The following is a 12,500-nucleotide window of genomic DNA, read 5'->3' on the forward strand; positions in this document are numbered from 1 at the left end:
TTATTATTAGCTCCATATCTCTCTTATCTACGTCGCCGTAAACAATTTTCAAAAGGTGCATCAGATAATTATTATTTTATCGCCAATTCATTCCCTGTTAGCCTCATTAACCCTTTAACAGCTCGACTCATCCTTTACTAACATTCAGACAGCTGTAAAAATTGAGTTCCACAAATAAAATCAATGTATAAGTTAATTTTTACTTTCTTGGCTGTAGGATTATATAAGGGACGTCTGCACCGGGACGCATTTTTGCCTTGAGTTTGGAAATGATTAGACGATTTTATTTACATTAGGAGGTCAGAATATTAATGGCCTGAGTCTTCACTATGTCACCCTCGCCACATCAGTTTCTGAAGCTGCATTAATTCACCAAATAATAACCAGAGTGAATATGGAAAAGCGTCAAGAATGTGAAGGGGTAAAGAGACTTCTGTATATAAATGTCTAAACCACTTAATTCTAATCTGATTTAGTTTTTTTTTCTACCTATCCTATCGAAATTTGATTAATTTTTACCAGTCACGTCATTACCAAACATACACACGTTCTTATCTAACATTGTTTTCTCTTCACTTATCCACACCCTCACTTTACCTAGCGACACATTCTTGCTACCTGTACGTGTCCTTACCTACTCCTTACCTGGTACTGTTTACTCGTTTTGTTCTTATCCTTCACATTTCTACCTGGCTATATCTTTGAAAAATTTCTTACATCCTTATCTTGCACTTTTTTCATGTTTAGTTCTTTTTTTATATATATCTCACCTGGTGCTGTTTACGAGTGTCCACCTTACTTTTATCTCACATTTCTACCTGCCTATGCCCTTAACAACACTATTTTCTTGTACAATTTTCTTACACCCTTATCTAACACCTCTTCACCTGTCCGTTTTTATCTACAGCTTGGCATTTTTCATCTAGCACGTTCTTACCTGGCATATTTTTACCTGCACCCTTACCTAACATATTGATTAGCGCCACCTGTTGCTCACAGTCTGTACTTGTGACGGTAATGTAATTTCTTGAGATTCATGTGAACTATATTCCTTTAGATATTTTAGTTCTTAAATCTTGCTATCATCTACACTTCCCTCATTGAGTAATAAGGTGTTATCTCATGCTTCCCTTCTACCTATCTTATCAAACTCAACAAAGGACAGCATTCTTCAACGTTTCAGTGAAGGTTATTGAGGTTTCCAATGGGTTTTTTTACTCTAGTGATGGTTTAAGAAAGCTCTACACGTTTAACCCCTTCAGTACTGGGACGCATTTTTACCGTGAGTTTTGGGTATGATTAGACCATTTTATTGACAGTAGCAAGGATCTATGGAGGTCAGAAGATTAATGACCACAGTCGTCACTATTTTTAAAGCTGCATAGAGTCACCAAATAGTAACTAAAATTAATATGGAAATGTGTCACGGTACTGATGGGGTTAATTGTGGACGTTATTGCTGTTTTCAAGAGTGGTTTAATTTCCTAACAATATTTTAAGATTCCAGCATCTGTGAAGGTTATTGAAGTTCCCTACGGTTGTCTTTACTCTAGTCATGGTTTAAAAAGACTCTGCACGTTTAATTGTGAAAGTTGTTGCAGTTTTCAAGAGTGGTTTTATTTTCCTACCGATATTTTAAGGATCTAAAATCTTTAACCTCTTCAGTACCATGACATGTTTTCATATTCATTCTGCTTACTATTTGGTGATTTTCTACAGCTTCAGAAACTTAAGAGGGAATTAATATAGTGAATGATCTGGCCATTAATCTTCTGACCTCCATAGACCCTTTCCTAATGTCCTAATGTCTTATCACACCCAAAACTCAAGATACAAATGCATCCCAGTACTGAAGGGGTTAAGGGTCTTGGTGAAAGTTATCGTGAACATAATGGTAGGTTCTGCACGTGGAGGAAAACATAAAGGCTTTCAAGGTTGTTTTCATTATTATGCCCCTTTAGCAGTGTTTGGTGAAAGTTATTAAAGTTTTTCGTAACCCAAGCGATAGATCAAGATAGACTTTACACCTTTAAGAGATTCTGGAAGGTGTTTGGGTTTGAACGGTGATTTAGTGACTCCAACGATTAACTTACACCGATTCTAAACTTTAAACAGAATATAATGACTCTCTTTTTCCACGTTTTCATGATTCTTGCGACAGTAACAAGGATTCTGCATCATCAGACACACACATGAATGTAATTAACCATTTCAGTCCTGTAACTCATCTTTATCTTGTGATTTGTGTACGATTAGACCATTTCATTGACATTACGAAGCATCTATGGAGGTCAGAAGATTAATGGGCAGTCTTCACTATTTCAATCCCCCCACATGAGTTTCTGAAGCTGTATAGAATCACCAAATAGTAAGCAGAACGAATATGGAAACGCGTCACGGTACTGAAGGAGTTAAGCAGGCATACGTAGCCTAAATACTATCATCACACAGCTTTACATTTGACATACGACTTAAACCACCGTAAAGGAATAAAGAATTACAGCGACACCTTAATTACGTAACAGCTTTAAGGATCCTAACCACTCAATTGGCGCCCAGCTAACTGATGTAGCTGTGCTGGGGAGGGGAGGGGTAGGAGGGGAGGATAGAGAGGAAGGGAAAGAGTTTGTGTCCCGGACCGTCCCCTCACCATCGCAAATTTAATTACAGACTCAATAGCTTCACCCATTAAGGATATTGATACCGTGGTGAGAGAGAGAGAGAGAGAGAGAGAGAGAGAGAGAGAGAGAGATTTCTACCTATATACATTAACTTAAATGACTGACTATACATCCTTCTATCTACCTACCTATCTATCTGTTTATCAATCTTATCTTAACTTACCCAACCTAACGTGTCTATCTCCTTGACCATCAACAAATATGAATCTACCCTGCATTTTCCTGTATCTATCTGTCCTCTCATATCTACCTCCAGCAATCTACCTTTAAATCTACCTATCTATTTCGCATCTACCTGTCTACGTGTCTGCCTGTCTACCTCCAAAACATTCACGCGGCAACAAAGCCAACCGGCAGAGACAGAAAACCACAGTAAAAAATGTATGATGTGCTCAAGCTAACAAGACGCAACATGGACACTCCCTCAGCCAGCCAGTCAACCAGTCAGTCAGTCAGCCAGTCAGTCAGTCAGTCATCCAATCCCCTGGCCATGCTAACAAGTAATCCACTCCTTCACCACTCAGTCCACTCATCCACTTAAAACTCCCCCACCACTAAAAATCTTATCCATACTCTCATTTAAACCTGTTAGTCTCTCTCTCTCTCTCTCTCTCTCTCTCTCTCTCTCTCTCTCTCTCTCTCTCTCTCTCTCGAGTTTTGCATAAATAAAAAGAAGTTCCCTTAAAAGAAAAAGAAATGTAATGTTCTGTAAGGAGGAGGAGGAGGAGGAGGAGGAGGAGGAGGAGGAGGAGGAGGAGGAGGAGGAGGAAGGAAGGAAGGAAGGAAGCATTTTTTCATTCCATCTTCGACTCAAGTTCATAATCGGGAAGGAAAGTGAGATCTAACGAGACGCGATTTGGAGTAATGAAAGAGAGAGAGAGAGAGAGAGAGAGAGAGAGAGAGAGAGAGAGAGAGAGAGAGAGAAATTACCCTTACTGGTAGGAAGACGTATAGGCAGACAGCGAGGGCAGCGGTGTTGACAACTTCCTATACTCCTTATCGACATGATGATAAAAGTGCCTGCGTGCCCGATAAGAGAGAGAGAGAGAGAGAGAGAGAGAGAGAGAGAGAGAGAGAGAGAGAGAGAGAGAGAGAGAGAGAGAAACAATTCAATCAAAACGGAAATACAGAGGATAGGGGAGGAGGAGACAGGATGCAGCATTAACACTCTTCAATTTAATAGCGTACGCTACTCACTACCCAGCTAGAAGACGACCGACTGACTGAGAGGAGGAGGAGGAGGAGGAGGAGGAGGAGGAGGAGGAGGAGGAGGAGGATGAGGAGGAAAAATGAGAGCTAGAGTTCTTTGCTAACTTCCCACTTTAATGCACGGAAGTAAGAGGAGGAGGAGGAGGAGGAGGAGGAGGAGGAGGAGGAGGAGGAGGAGGAGGAGGAGGAGGAATAGACTTAAAGAAGAGATGAGGTGGAAGAAGACATATGAAATGTAAAACATGTAAAAAAAATACTGAGAGAGAGAGAGAGAGAGAGAGAGAGAGAGAGAGAGAGAGAGAGAGAGAGAGAGAGAGAGAGAGAGAGAGAGAGAGAGAGAGAGAGAGAGAGGTGCTAGTCATCCTAACAACACTCAACAGTTACTACGCGACTGAAAAGGTGTGTGTGTGTGTGTGTGTGTGTTATCAGATATGAGTGGATCAGCGGTTTCATGTAAGAATAACATTAAGTGCGAGCGTGAATGTACATACAGTCTGACGAAACAATAGTGAACGTTATCAGTGAGTGGAAAGCCTTGAGAAAGAAAATGCGTTATATTATATGAATGTATAATAGATTCTGAAACGCTTTATTCCCACACACAGGCTATTTGTAAAGGCCACGCAGAGTACTAGTCCCGTTCCCATGTGCGTTTATCCTAGTGATGAAGCAGAATCCTTGTTAAACCATCACTAGAATCATGAAAACGTCCTTGAAAACTCAAATACGTTCCACATCATGGCCTAACAATACTGTCCTTGGTATTAGAGATTAGTGAGATGAACGAGTGTTGTATTTAATGCATAACTAGACGTCACACACACACACACACACACACACACACACACACACACACACCTCCGTGAACCCTTCATAAACAAAACACCGCCGTATGTTAGCTCAGTACCATGCACCTTATAAGTCTTGCCCTCATCGGTACGCCCATCAGGTCCAGGTGTTCGAGGCCACGGCAAGGTCCAGGAGGGGGCGGGGCTCAGGCAGCAAGGCCCTTCACTGTTTGGCAACAAAGCGTACTGAAGGTTGTGGCAAGACGCACCACCCCATGAAACACCCTTGACACTTCCTTTTCACTGCACTTCACGAGCTCCTCTGGTATTTCTCGTTGTGGTGCTGAGCTGCGGTGCCCCGTGAGCTGTTGTCGCCGGAGGAGGAAACGTGACGTGGCTGATGGGGTGTTTGGCTTTTCTGCTCAGCCATAATCACTGGATATGTGACGCCCGCAGCATGACACCTGACTGACTGATTGACAGATCATCACGCGGTTATCACACGCGTCTTTCTCCTCACTACCAGTTCACAGACTTCGCTTCCACTCAATCACACACACACACACACACACACACACACACACACACACACACACACATCGTCACCACAATGTAGTACAACGTTTTCACCACCAACCATAGCACTGTTGTTACTGTTCGCTCTTCACTGCCTGTCACTCAGACGGGCTGTTTTCGCTGCGGTGCCCTGAGAAGTGCCGTCCCGGTGGCGTGGCGTGGACGGACACTCGGGCACCAGTCAGCCACACCAGAAGGCGGGTGGACGCTGCACCCACACAGACACGCTCACCTTCACCCCGCGAGCCACGAGCAACTAAGCGGTATCGCGAGGCACCGACCGCCTGGCCGGTGCGGGAAGCGCCCAGACAGTTGCCACACACCCGCCGATGCGCCCACAGTGTGGATGCGCCTAACGCCTCCCCTTTGTCCTCCCTTCGACGGACCCCTCTGCGGTGCCCCACCGAAGGACACCCTCAGAGGAGCCCCTACCCCTTCATGTTATCCCCGCCTCTGCAGTAGTTGAAGGGGCGGAGCGAGGCGGGTTTCGGCCTCCTGGAAGCCCACCACCTGCCGTGTGAGCGCTGCCGCCTCGCGACACAATGGATCGCGCCCGTGGCTCCCGTGCACGGTACTGCTAGGCAACAATGGGGTCCGAGCCCTCGGCCACACCATTGCGGGGCAGCATCCATTTAAGTGTATACTGTACACCTGCCCCGCTCCGCTGCGGGGCTTGGCGGGCCAGGGCGCAGGTGTCACAATCAGCTGGTCCCCATCAGCTGATCATGACGTCACCACCACCTTGCCGCCGCCTCGCTCCTCCCGTGCACACCACCACACCACCCGCTGCTACCAGTATAAGAACCCCCACACACACACTCTCTCTCTCTCTCTCTCTCTCTCTCTCTCTCTCTCTCTCTCCTGATAGTGGAAGGAGAGGAAAGGAGCGGAGATCGTCAATTTAGGGATGAACTTTCACACTTCCTGACGATAAGATCCCTGTCATCCTGCGTATCTCACGCCTCAGGGCGGCGAGGGAAGTGACCCCACACTCCCCCGCCCTTTCCCATTCATCTCTCTCCCGGAAGAATGCTTGAAGTTACTCCTCACCACCACTGTGCCCTCCACCACTCCCCGCCTGCCGCTATGCAACTGTTTGTACTGTTTAGACGATGATCACTCCGCTTACCGCCACGCCTTCCTCTCCATTACTTCCTGTTGATAACCCCACTCGCTGTTATTTTTCTTTCCACGCGCGGGGAACTCGACAAGAGAAAAATATTATTAAAAAACACGAAAAGGAAGTCATAAATAACACGTAGCAAAAGACTTATCATCTTACCTGCGCTTTCACCTGTATTTCAACACCTGTTCGCACCTGGTCAATGTTTTGCTACCTGCCTTTACCTCCCCACTTCTCATTGCCTTCTACTAAACGTGCCTGGCTCCTCATCAACGGGTTTGGGGGCAGGTCAGGGTAATACGTTCATTCTACTCACCGTCCGTCCTTATCTACAGAGTGGCCGATGTGGAAGGTACAACTTGGGTACGAAAACGTGCGCAGAACGAAGAAAAGGTAAACGCGAGGTAGAACGGCGAAATGTGATCTGTTTTTGCGAAGTTTAGTTGCTGCAGTAGTAGTAGTAGTAGTAGTAGTAGTAGTAGTAGTAGTAGTAGTAGTAGTAGTAGTAGTAATAATAGTAGATTGTTGCTTGTAATCTACCTGTAATTTACCTCTCAGCATATCGATTACTGTATAACCAAGTGTCTGTGTCGACTCGCCTACACATGCAAAATGAAGTCATACAAGTTCTTCCCAACACACACACACACACACACACACACACACACACACACACACACACACACACACACACACACGATGCCACAACACCCTGACAATACAAGAACCAATGACTGATATACACACACGCACGTCACGCCTTCTTTACCGCGGTGCCTTGTGGGAGCTACGTGCAAGATGACAGGTGGATTGGTGTGTTGGGGCGTCCTGGCTTATGAAATTTTAAAGTGCGAGGGTACATGATTGGAAGGACGCTCCGTGCACAGTAATATACAGGTTTGATCACGAGAGGAACATCATGAAAGCAGATGTGACAAGAGTTTACCGTGAGGATGTTGTTACGCTGTAATGGTGGTGGTGTTAGAAAGAAGATGAAGAAGAAGAAGAAGAAGAAGAAGAAGAAGAAGAAGAAGAAGAAGAAGAAGAAGAAGAAGAAGAAGAAGAAGAAGAAGAAGATGATGATGATGATGATGATGATGATGATGATGATGATGATGATGATGATGATGATGATGGAACAAAAACAAAAACAAGAACAATAATAATAATAATAATAATAATAATAATAATAATAATAATAATAATAATAATACGAAGAAAAAGAAGAAGAGAAAGAAGAAGAAGAAAAAAAGAAAAGAAGAAGAAGAAGAAGAAGAAGAAGAAGAAGAAGAAGAAGAAGAAGAAGAAGAAGAAGAAGAAGAAATGAAGATGAAGAAAGAAACAAAACAACAAAAACAACAACAACAACAACAAATACCAAACAGACCACTCACTATGCATATCAAAACAAAACATATAAAAAGAAACAAGAACACAAACACCAACAATCATTCCACACACCACATGATAATAACAAACACCGCCATTACCACACAATGAGCGATTAACATACAATGAGGTGGAAAAGACACGAAGCAGGCTCAGAGTAAACCCACAACACAACTCGTTACTGAAATCTGCCACACTATCATGTCTTATCATTTTATTAAGGATACAGGTGACTGCCCTGGCTTGTCACGTAAAACTAGTAGTAGTAGTTGTTGTAGTAGAAGAAGAAGAAGAAGAAGAAGAAGAAGAAGAAGAAGAAGAAGAAGAAGAAGAAGAAGAAGAAGAAGAAGAAGAAGAAGAAGAAGAAGAAGAAGAAGAAGAAGAAGAAGGAGAAACAACAACAACAACAACAACAACAACAACAACAACAAGTAGTAGTAGTAGTAGTAGTAGTAGTAGTAGTAGTAGTAGTAGTAGTAGTAGTAGTAGTAGTAGTAGTAGTAGTAGTAGTAGTAGTAGTAGTAGTAGTAGTAGTAGTAGTAGTAGTAGTAGTAGTAGTAGTAGTAGTAGTGACAACATTCATTTCTTTGGCAATGAACACAATTTTTCTTCATCTTTCTTAACTACATACTATAATTATTTACTTTACTGGCAGGAGGAGGAGGAGGAGGAGGAGGAGGAGGAGGAGGATTTGTGCGTGTTTCTCCATCTGTGACGTAATTAGAGAGAGAGAGAGAGAGAGAGAGAGAGAGAGAGAGAGAGAGAGAGAGAGAGAGAGAGAGAGAGAGAGAGAGAGAGAGAGAGAGAGAGAGAGAGAGAGAGAGAGAGAGAGAGAGAGAGAGAGAGAGAGATGATGATGATGATGATGATGATGACAATAGCATTTTGAACAAAGCCTTCAGTTATAACCTCAAAAGATGAAATGAACATAAAAAAATAGAATGCAGAATGGAAAAAGAAGAAGAAGAAGAAGAAGAAGAAGGAGGAGGAGGAGGAGGAGGAGGAGGAGGAGGAGGAGGAGGAGGAGGAGGAGGAGTTAACAGCCTTTTACATTAACCATCAAAACTAAAACAGAAAACAGAAAGAAAGAAATCACACCAAACTAAACACTTACAAAAAAAAAAAAATAAATAAAAAACCACCTTAAAAAAACCAGACAAGTATAACAATCAAAAGGTAAGGACATGCACTGGTGAGATTACGTTCCTTATCTTATCGGGAGGGGCGCCAGACGGAGATGGGAAGATAAAAGTAGTCACACAGAAAGGAAGGCGATGACCGACCGTACTTCGACACAAGACTGGCCCTCAACACACTGACCTCACCTCTCCACCTCGCCTCACCACCTCACCACTTCACCGCCTCTCCACTTCGCCTCACCATCTCTCTACCTCTCCACCTCACTGCCTCACCATCTCTCCGCCTCTCCACTTCACTGCCTCACCATCTCTCCGCCTCTCCACTCAGATTCCAATGTTTCACTCAGATCGGGAGCGTCACTAATTGCGCACATGTGAATCTTTGGGTTGTGTTCCTTGATTTACGATTTACTCTATCTTATGTTATTCTATCTTATTTTACTACTAAATTCTGGAACTTTGCTTGATTCTGTTCTTTTTTTTTCTTTTGTGTCTGTTTCAATACGACTTGACTATTTTTATTCATTCTCTTCTTTTTTTTCAATTTTACAGTTATATTATTGAAGTCTTCTCCAGTTTATTTCATTATTTGTTGTTTTTCTCCTTGTGTCTCCTTCCTACGACTTAAGGTTTGCAGGACAGGATTATCAGCACATCTCAAAAACTAAACTGATCATCTTTTCTTTATTATTATTATCCTGTAGGAATCTTCCTTGGAGCCACATGTCAAGCGAACTTCTCTTTTATTATGCACGTATCTTAAAAGACTCCTAAAAGATAATGGGCAACTTTCACGTACACGTATTCTAAAAAGATTCCTTAAAAAAGAATAATGGGTAACTTTCACAGATGTATCCTAACAGACTCCTTAAAAAAAATAATGGGTAACTTTCACAGATGTATCCTAACAGACTCCTTAAAAATAATAATGGGCAACTTTCACACATATATCCTAACAGACTCCTTAGAAAAAATAATGGGCAACTTTCACACATGTATCCTAACAGACTCCTTAGAAAAAATAATGGGCAACTTTCACACATGTATACTAGCAGACTCCTTAAAAAAAATAATGGGCAACTTACTCCTTAAAAAAATAATGGGCAACTTTCACACATGTATCCTAACAGACTCCTAAAAAAAATAATGGGCAACTTTCACATACACATATCTTAAAAGACTCCATAAAAAAAATAATGGGGACTTTCACATACAAATATCCTAAAAGACTCCTAAAAGTGAATGGGCAACTTTCAAGGACCAATTCCAAGAACCAAGAAGATGACAAGTGGAATTTTCCTGATCCCTTTCTGTACCACTGGCATTGTAGCACAGAACACTTCCTTAACATCACTTCAACGACATGCCAAAACCTGCTAACGAAAGACAAGATCCACGCTGAAATGTTTGATAATGTGATCCTTTGTCTGAAAAAAAAAAAAAAAAATTCCATCAACATGTCCCATATCATTATCACCAAGTCACCGTGATTCTGTAGGACAATCTCCACTTATCTCCGTCTGGTGACCTTCTCTTTCAGTTCACTAGGCACCTAAATTCCTTGGTCTTTATTCTGATTATTTGCATTCTTGTGAATTATATTTTTTTCGAAGGCAATAAAAGTAATTAATCCGGTTTTTCTATGTTCATTTTTTTTTCATTATGGGTGCAGTACTGTTGAATCAAAGCTCATAGTGACGGAAACACTCTTGAATACCTTAACAGCTTCCACTACAGCGCGTTAACCCTTTCACTACATTTTTTTCGTAAGCCATAAAATTTAATCCGGTTTTTCTATGCTCGTTTTCTTTTTATCTTTATTGGCGTAGTACTGTTGAATCAAACCCCAGAATAACGGAGACACTCTTGAATACCTTGACGGTTTTACGACAGCGAGTTAACCCTTTCACTACAATTTGGCACGGCTTTCTTTAACCACTGACCACTCTGAGACATTTCTTCTTGTTCTACAGCCACCTCTAATAGCTTTTGAGGCTGTATTTCATTTCAAGTCATTACTATTTTGTATCTTCATATGCAGAATAACCATTGTAAAATTAAAATAAACTTTGACTTTGACTCTGAGTATCATACAGGATAGGAACTACACAATCTATTCTTCTAATCCAGCTTTTTCCTTATAGATGTTTCTAAAGATTCCATGCCTTGTTTTTAGTATCGGGAACAGCTGCATATCACAAGAAAGGAGTTTTATAAGTTACCGAGATGAAATGGTGACAAGTTTGAGAGTACAGTCACTTGTCTTATCCTTTCTGTTTAGTTCTGTTTGCCGTGTCTCACCATCTCTCAGCTGCCATTCTGTTCCTCTAGACACTGCATTCTCAAACATTTGGGTGTCTTATCTCCCATTCTTTTTTAACGGGCTCTAGTGGAAGTAAGTAGTTGAGGATTTTCAAGGACGTTTTCATGATTCGAGTGAGAGTTTAACCCATTCAGAACTGGGACGCATTTTTACCATGAGTTTTGGGTGTGATTAGATGATTTTATTTACATTAGAAGGGGTCTATGGAAATCAGAAGATAAATGTCCAGAGTCTTCACTATTTCAACCACATGAGTTTCTGAAGCTGTATATCACCAAATAGTAAGCAGAATAAGCATGAAAAAGCGTCCAAGTACTTAAGAGTTTAACAAGGATTCTGCATCGTTAACGTGATAAACACATAAAAACACGACTAACCATCTCTGTGGCCTTTGAAAATACTCCTGATGTGAGAAAACTGTTGAATAAAAGATGTACAATAAAATTTTTATATATAGTCATTAATTCCTCACTTCCTTCATTCTACTACTACTCTTACTGCTCTCTGTACTGTCCTACCTATTATCTATTCATTGCATAACGTGTGCTAACCATAGACCATCCATATGATCCTAAGCTACCACTATACACTTCTCTAACGCATCCCTCACTATCTCACAACACCAAAAGACAACCAAAAGCGACATTATTCTGAAACACTTCTACGTCACACCTCCACTGCATTCAGGACACTTAAGTTGAAGCTACACTGGTTTATAAGCGTGTTCTTATGATTCTAGTGACAGATTAACGGTTTCTACACTATCAAGAGGCGAAACAGTCTTGAGAATCCGGCTGATCGTCTGTGGCCTTTGTAAACAGTCGTGGTGAGAGAGCAAAGCGTTTCAGAATACGAGGCACTACAGCAGATTCATGACGTTGAGAACTCAGAGTACACAACACACGAGCACGAAACTCAGCAGTAAAGCAGGAAGTTGTGAGAAGGTTACGTTTGCCTCAGCGCCTAACTTTGTGGTTCACGTTCTTTGGTAAGACGTCTCATCATTCTTGCACCAGAGAGTAAAGGAGGAGGAGGAGGAGGAGGAGGAGGAGGAGGAGGAGGAGGAGGAGGAGGAGGAGGAGGAGGAGGAGGAGGAGGAGGAGGGAGGAGGAGAGAGGGAGAGGAGAGGGAGAGGAGAGGAGAGGAGAGGAAGAGGGAGAGGAAGAGAGGAGAAGGAAGAAGAAGAAGAAGAAGAAGAAGAAGAAGAAGAAGAAGAAGAAGAAGAAGAAGAAGAAGAAGAACAAGAAGAAGAAGAAGAAGAAGAAGAAGAAG

The 12,500-nt window shown here is 42.1% G+C and overlaps 1 protein-coding gene across 10 annotated transcripts in view; it reads right to left on the bottom strand.

Moving 5' to 3' along the window:
* LOC123506341 overlaps window positions 1-12,500 on the bottom strand; it is an 85,898-nt gene that overhangs the window by 45,208 nt on the left and 28,190 nt on the right. For 6 of the 10 annotated variants that reach the window (XM_045258333.1, XM_045258335.1, XM_045258327.1 and 3 more), the window contains exon 1: window positions 5,316-5,480. The exons of 1 other annotated variant lie outside the window; for it this stretch is intronic. The gene's annotated coding sequence lies outside the window, so the exon portion shown is untranslated. 3 more of the 10 variants (XM_045258334.1, XM_045258331.1, XM_045258330.1) reach the window with 2 other exon arrangements.

Source organism: Portunus trituberculatus, chromosome 19 (genome assembly GCF_017591435.1).
Source record: "Portunus trituberculatus isolate SZX2019 chromosome 19, ASM1759143v1, whole genome shotgun sequence".
In the NCBI taxonomy this organism is placed as follows: domain Eukaryota; kingdom Metazoa; phylum Arthropoda; class Malacostraca; order Decapoda; family Portunidae; genus Portunus; species Portunus trituberculatus.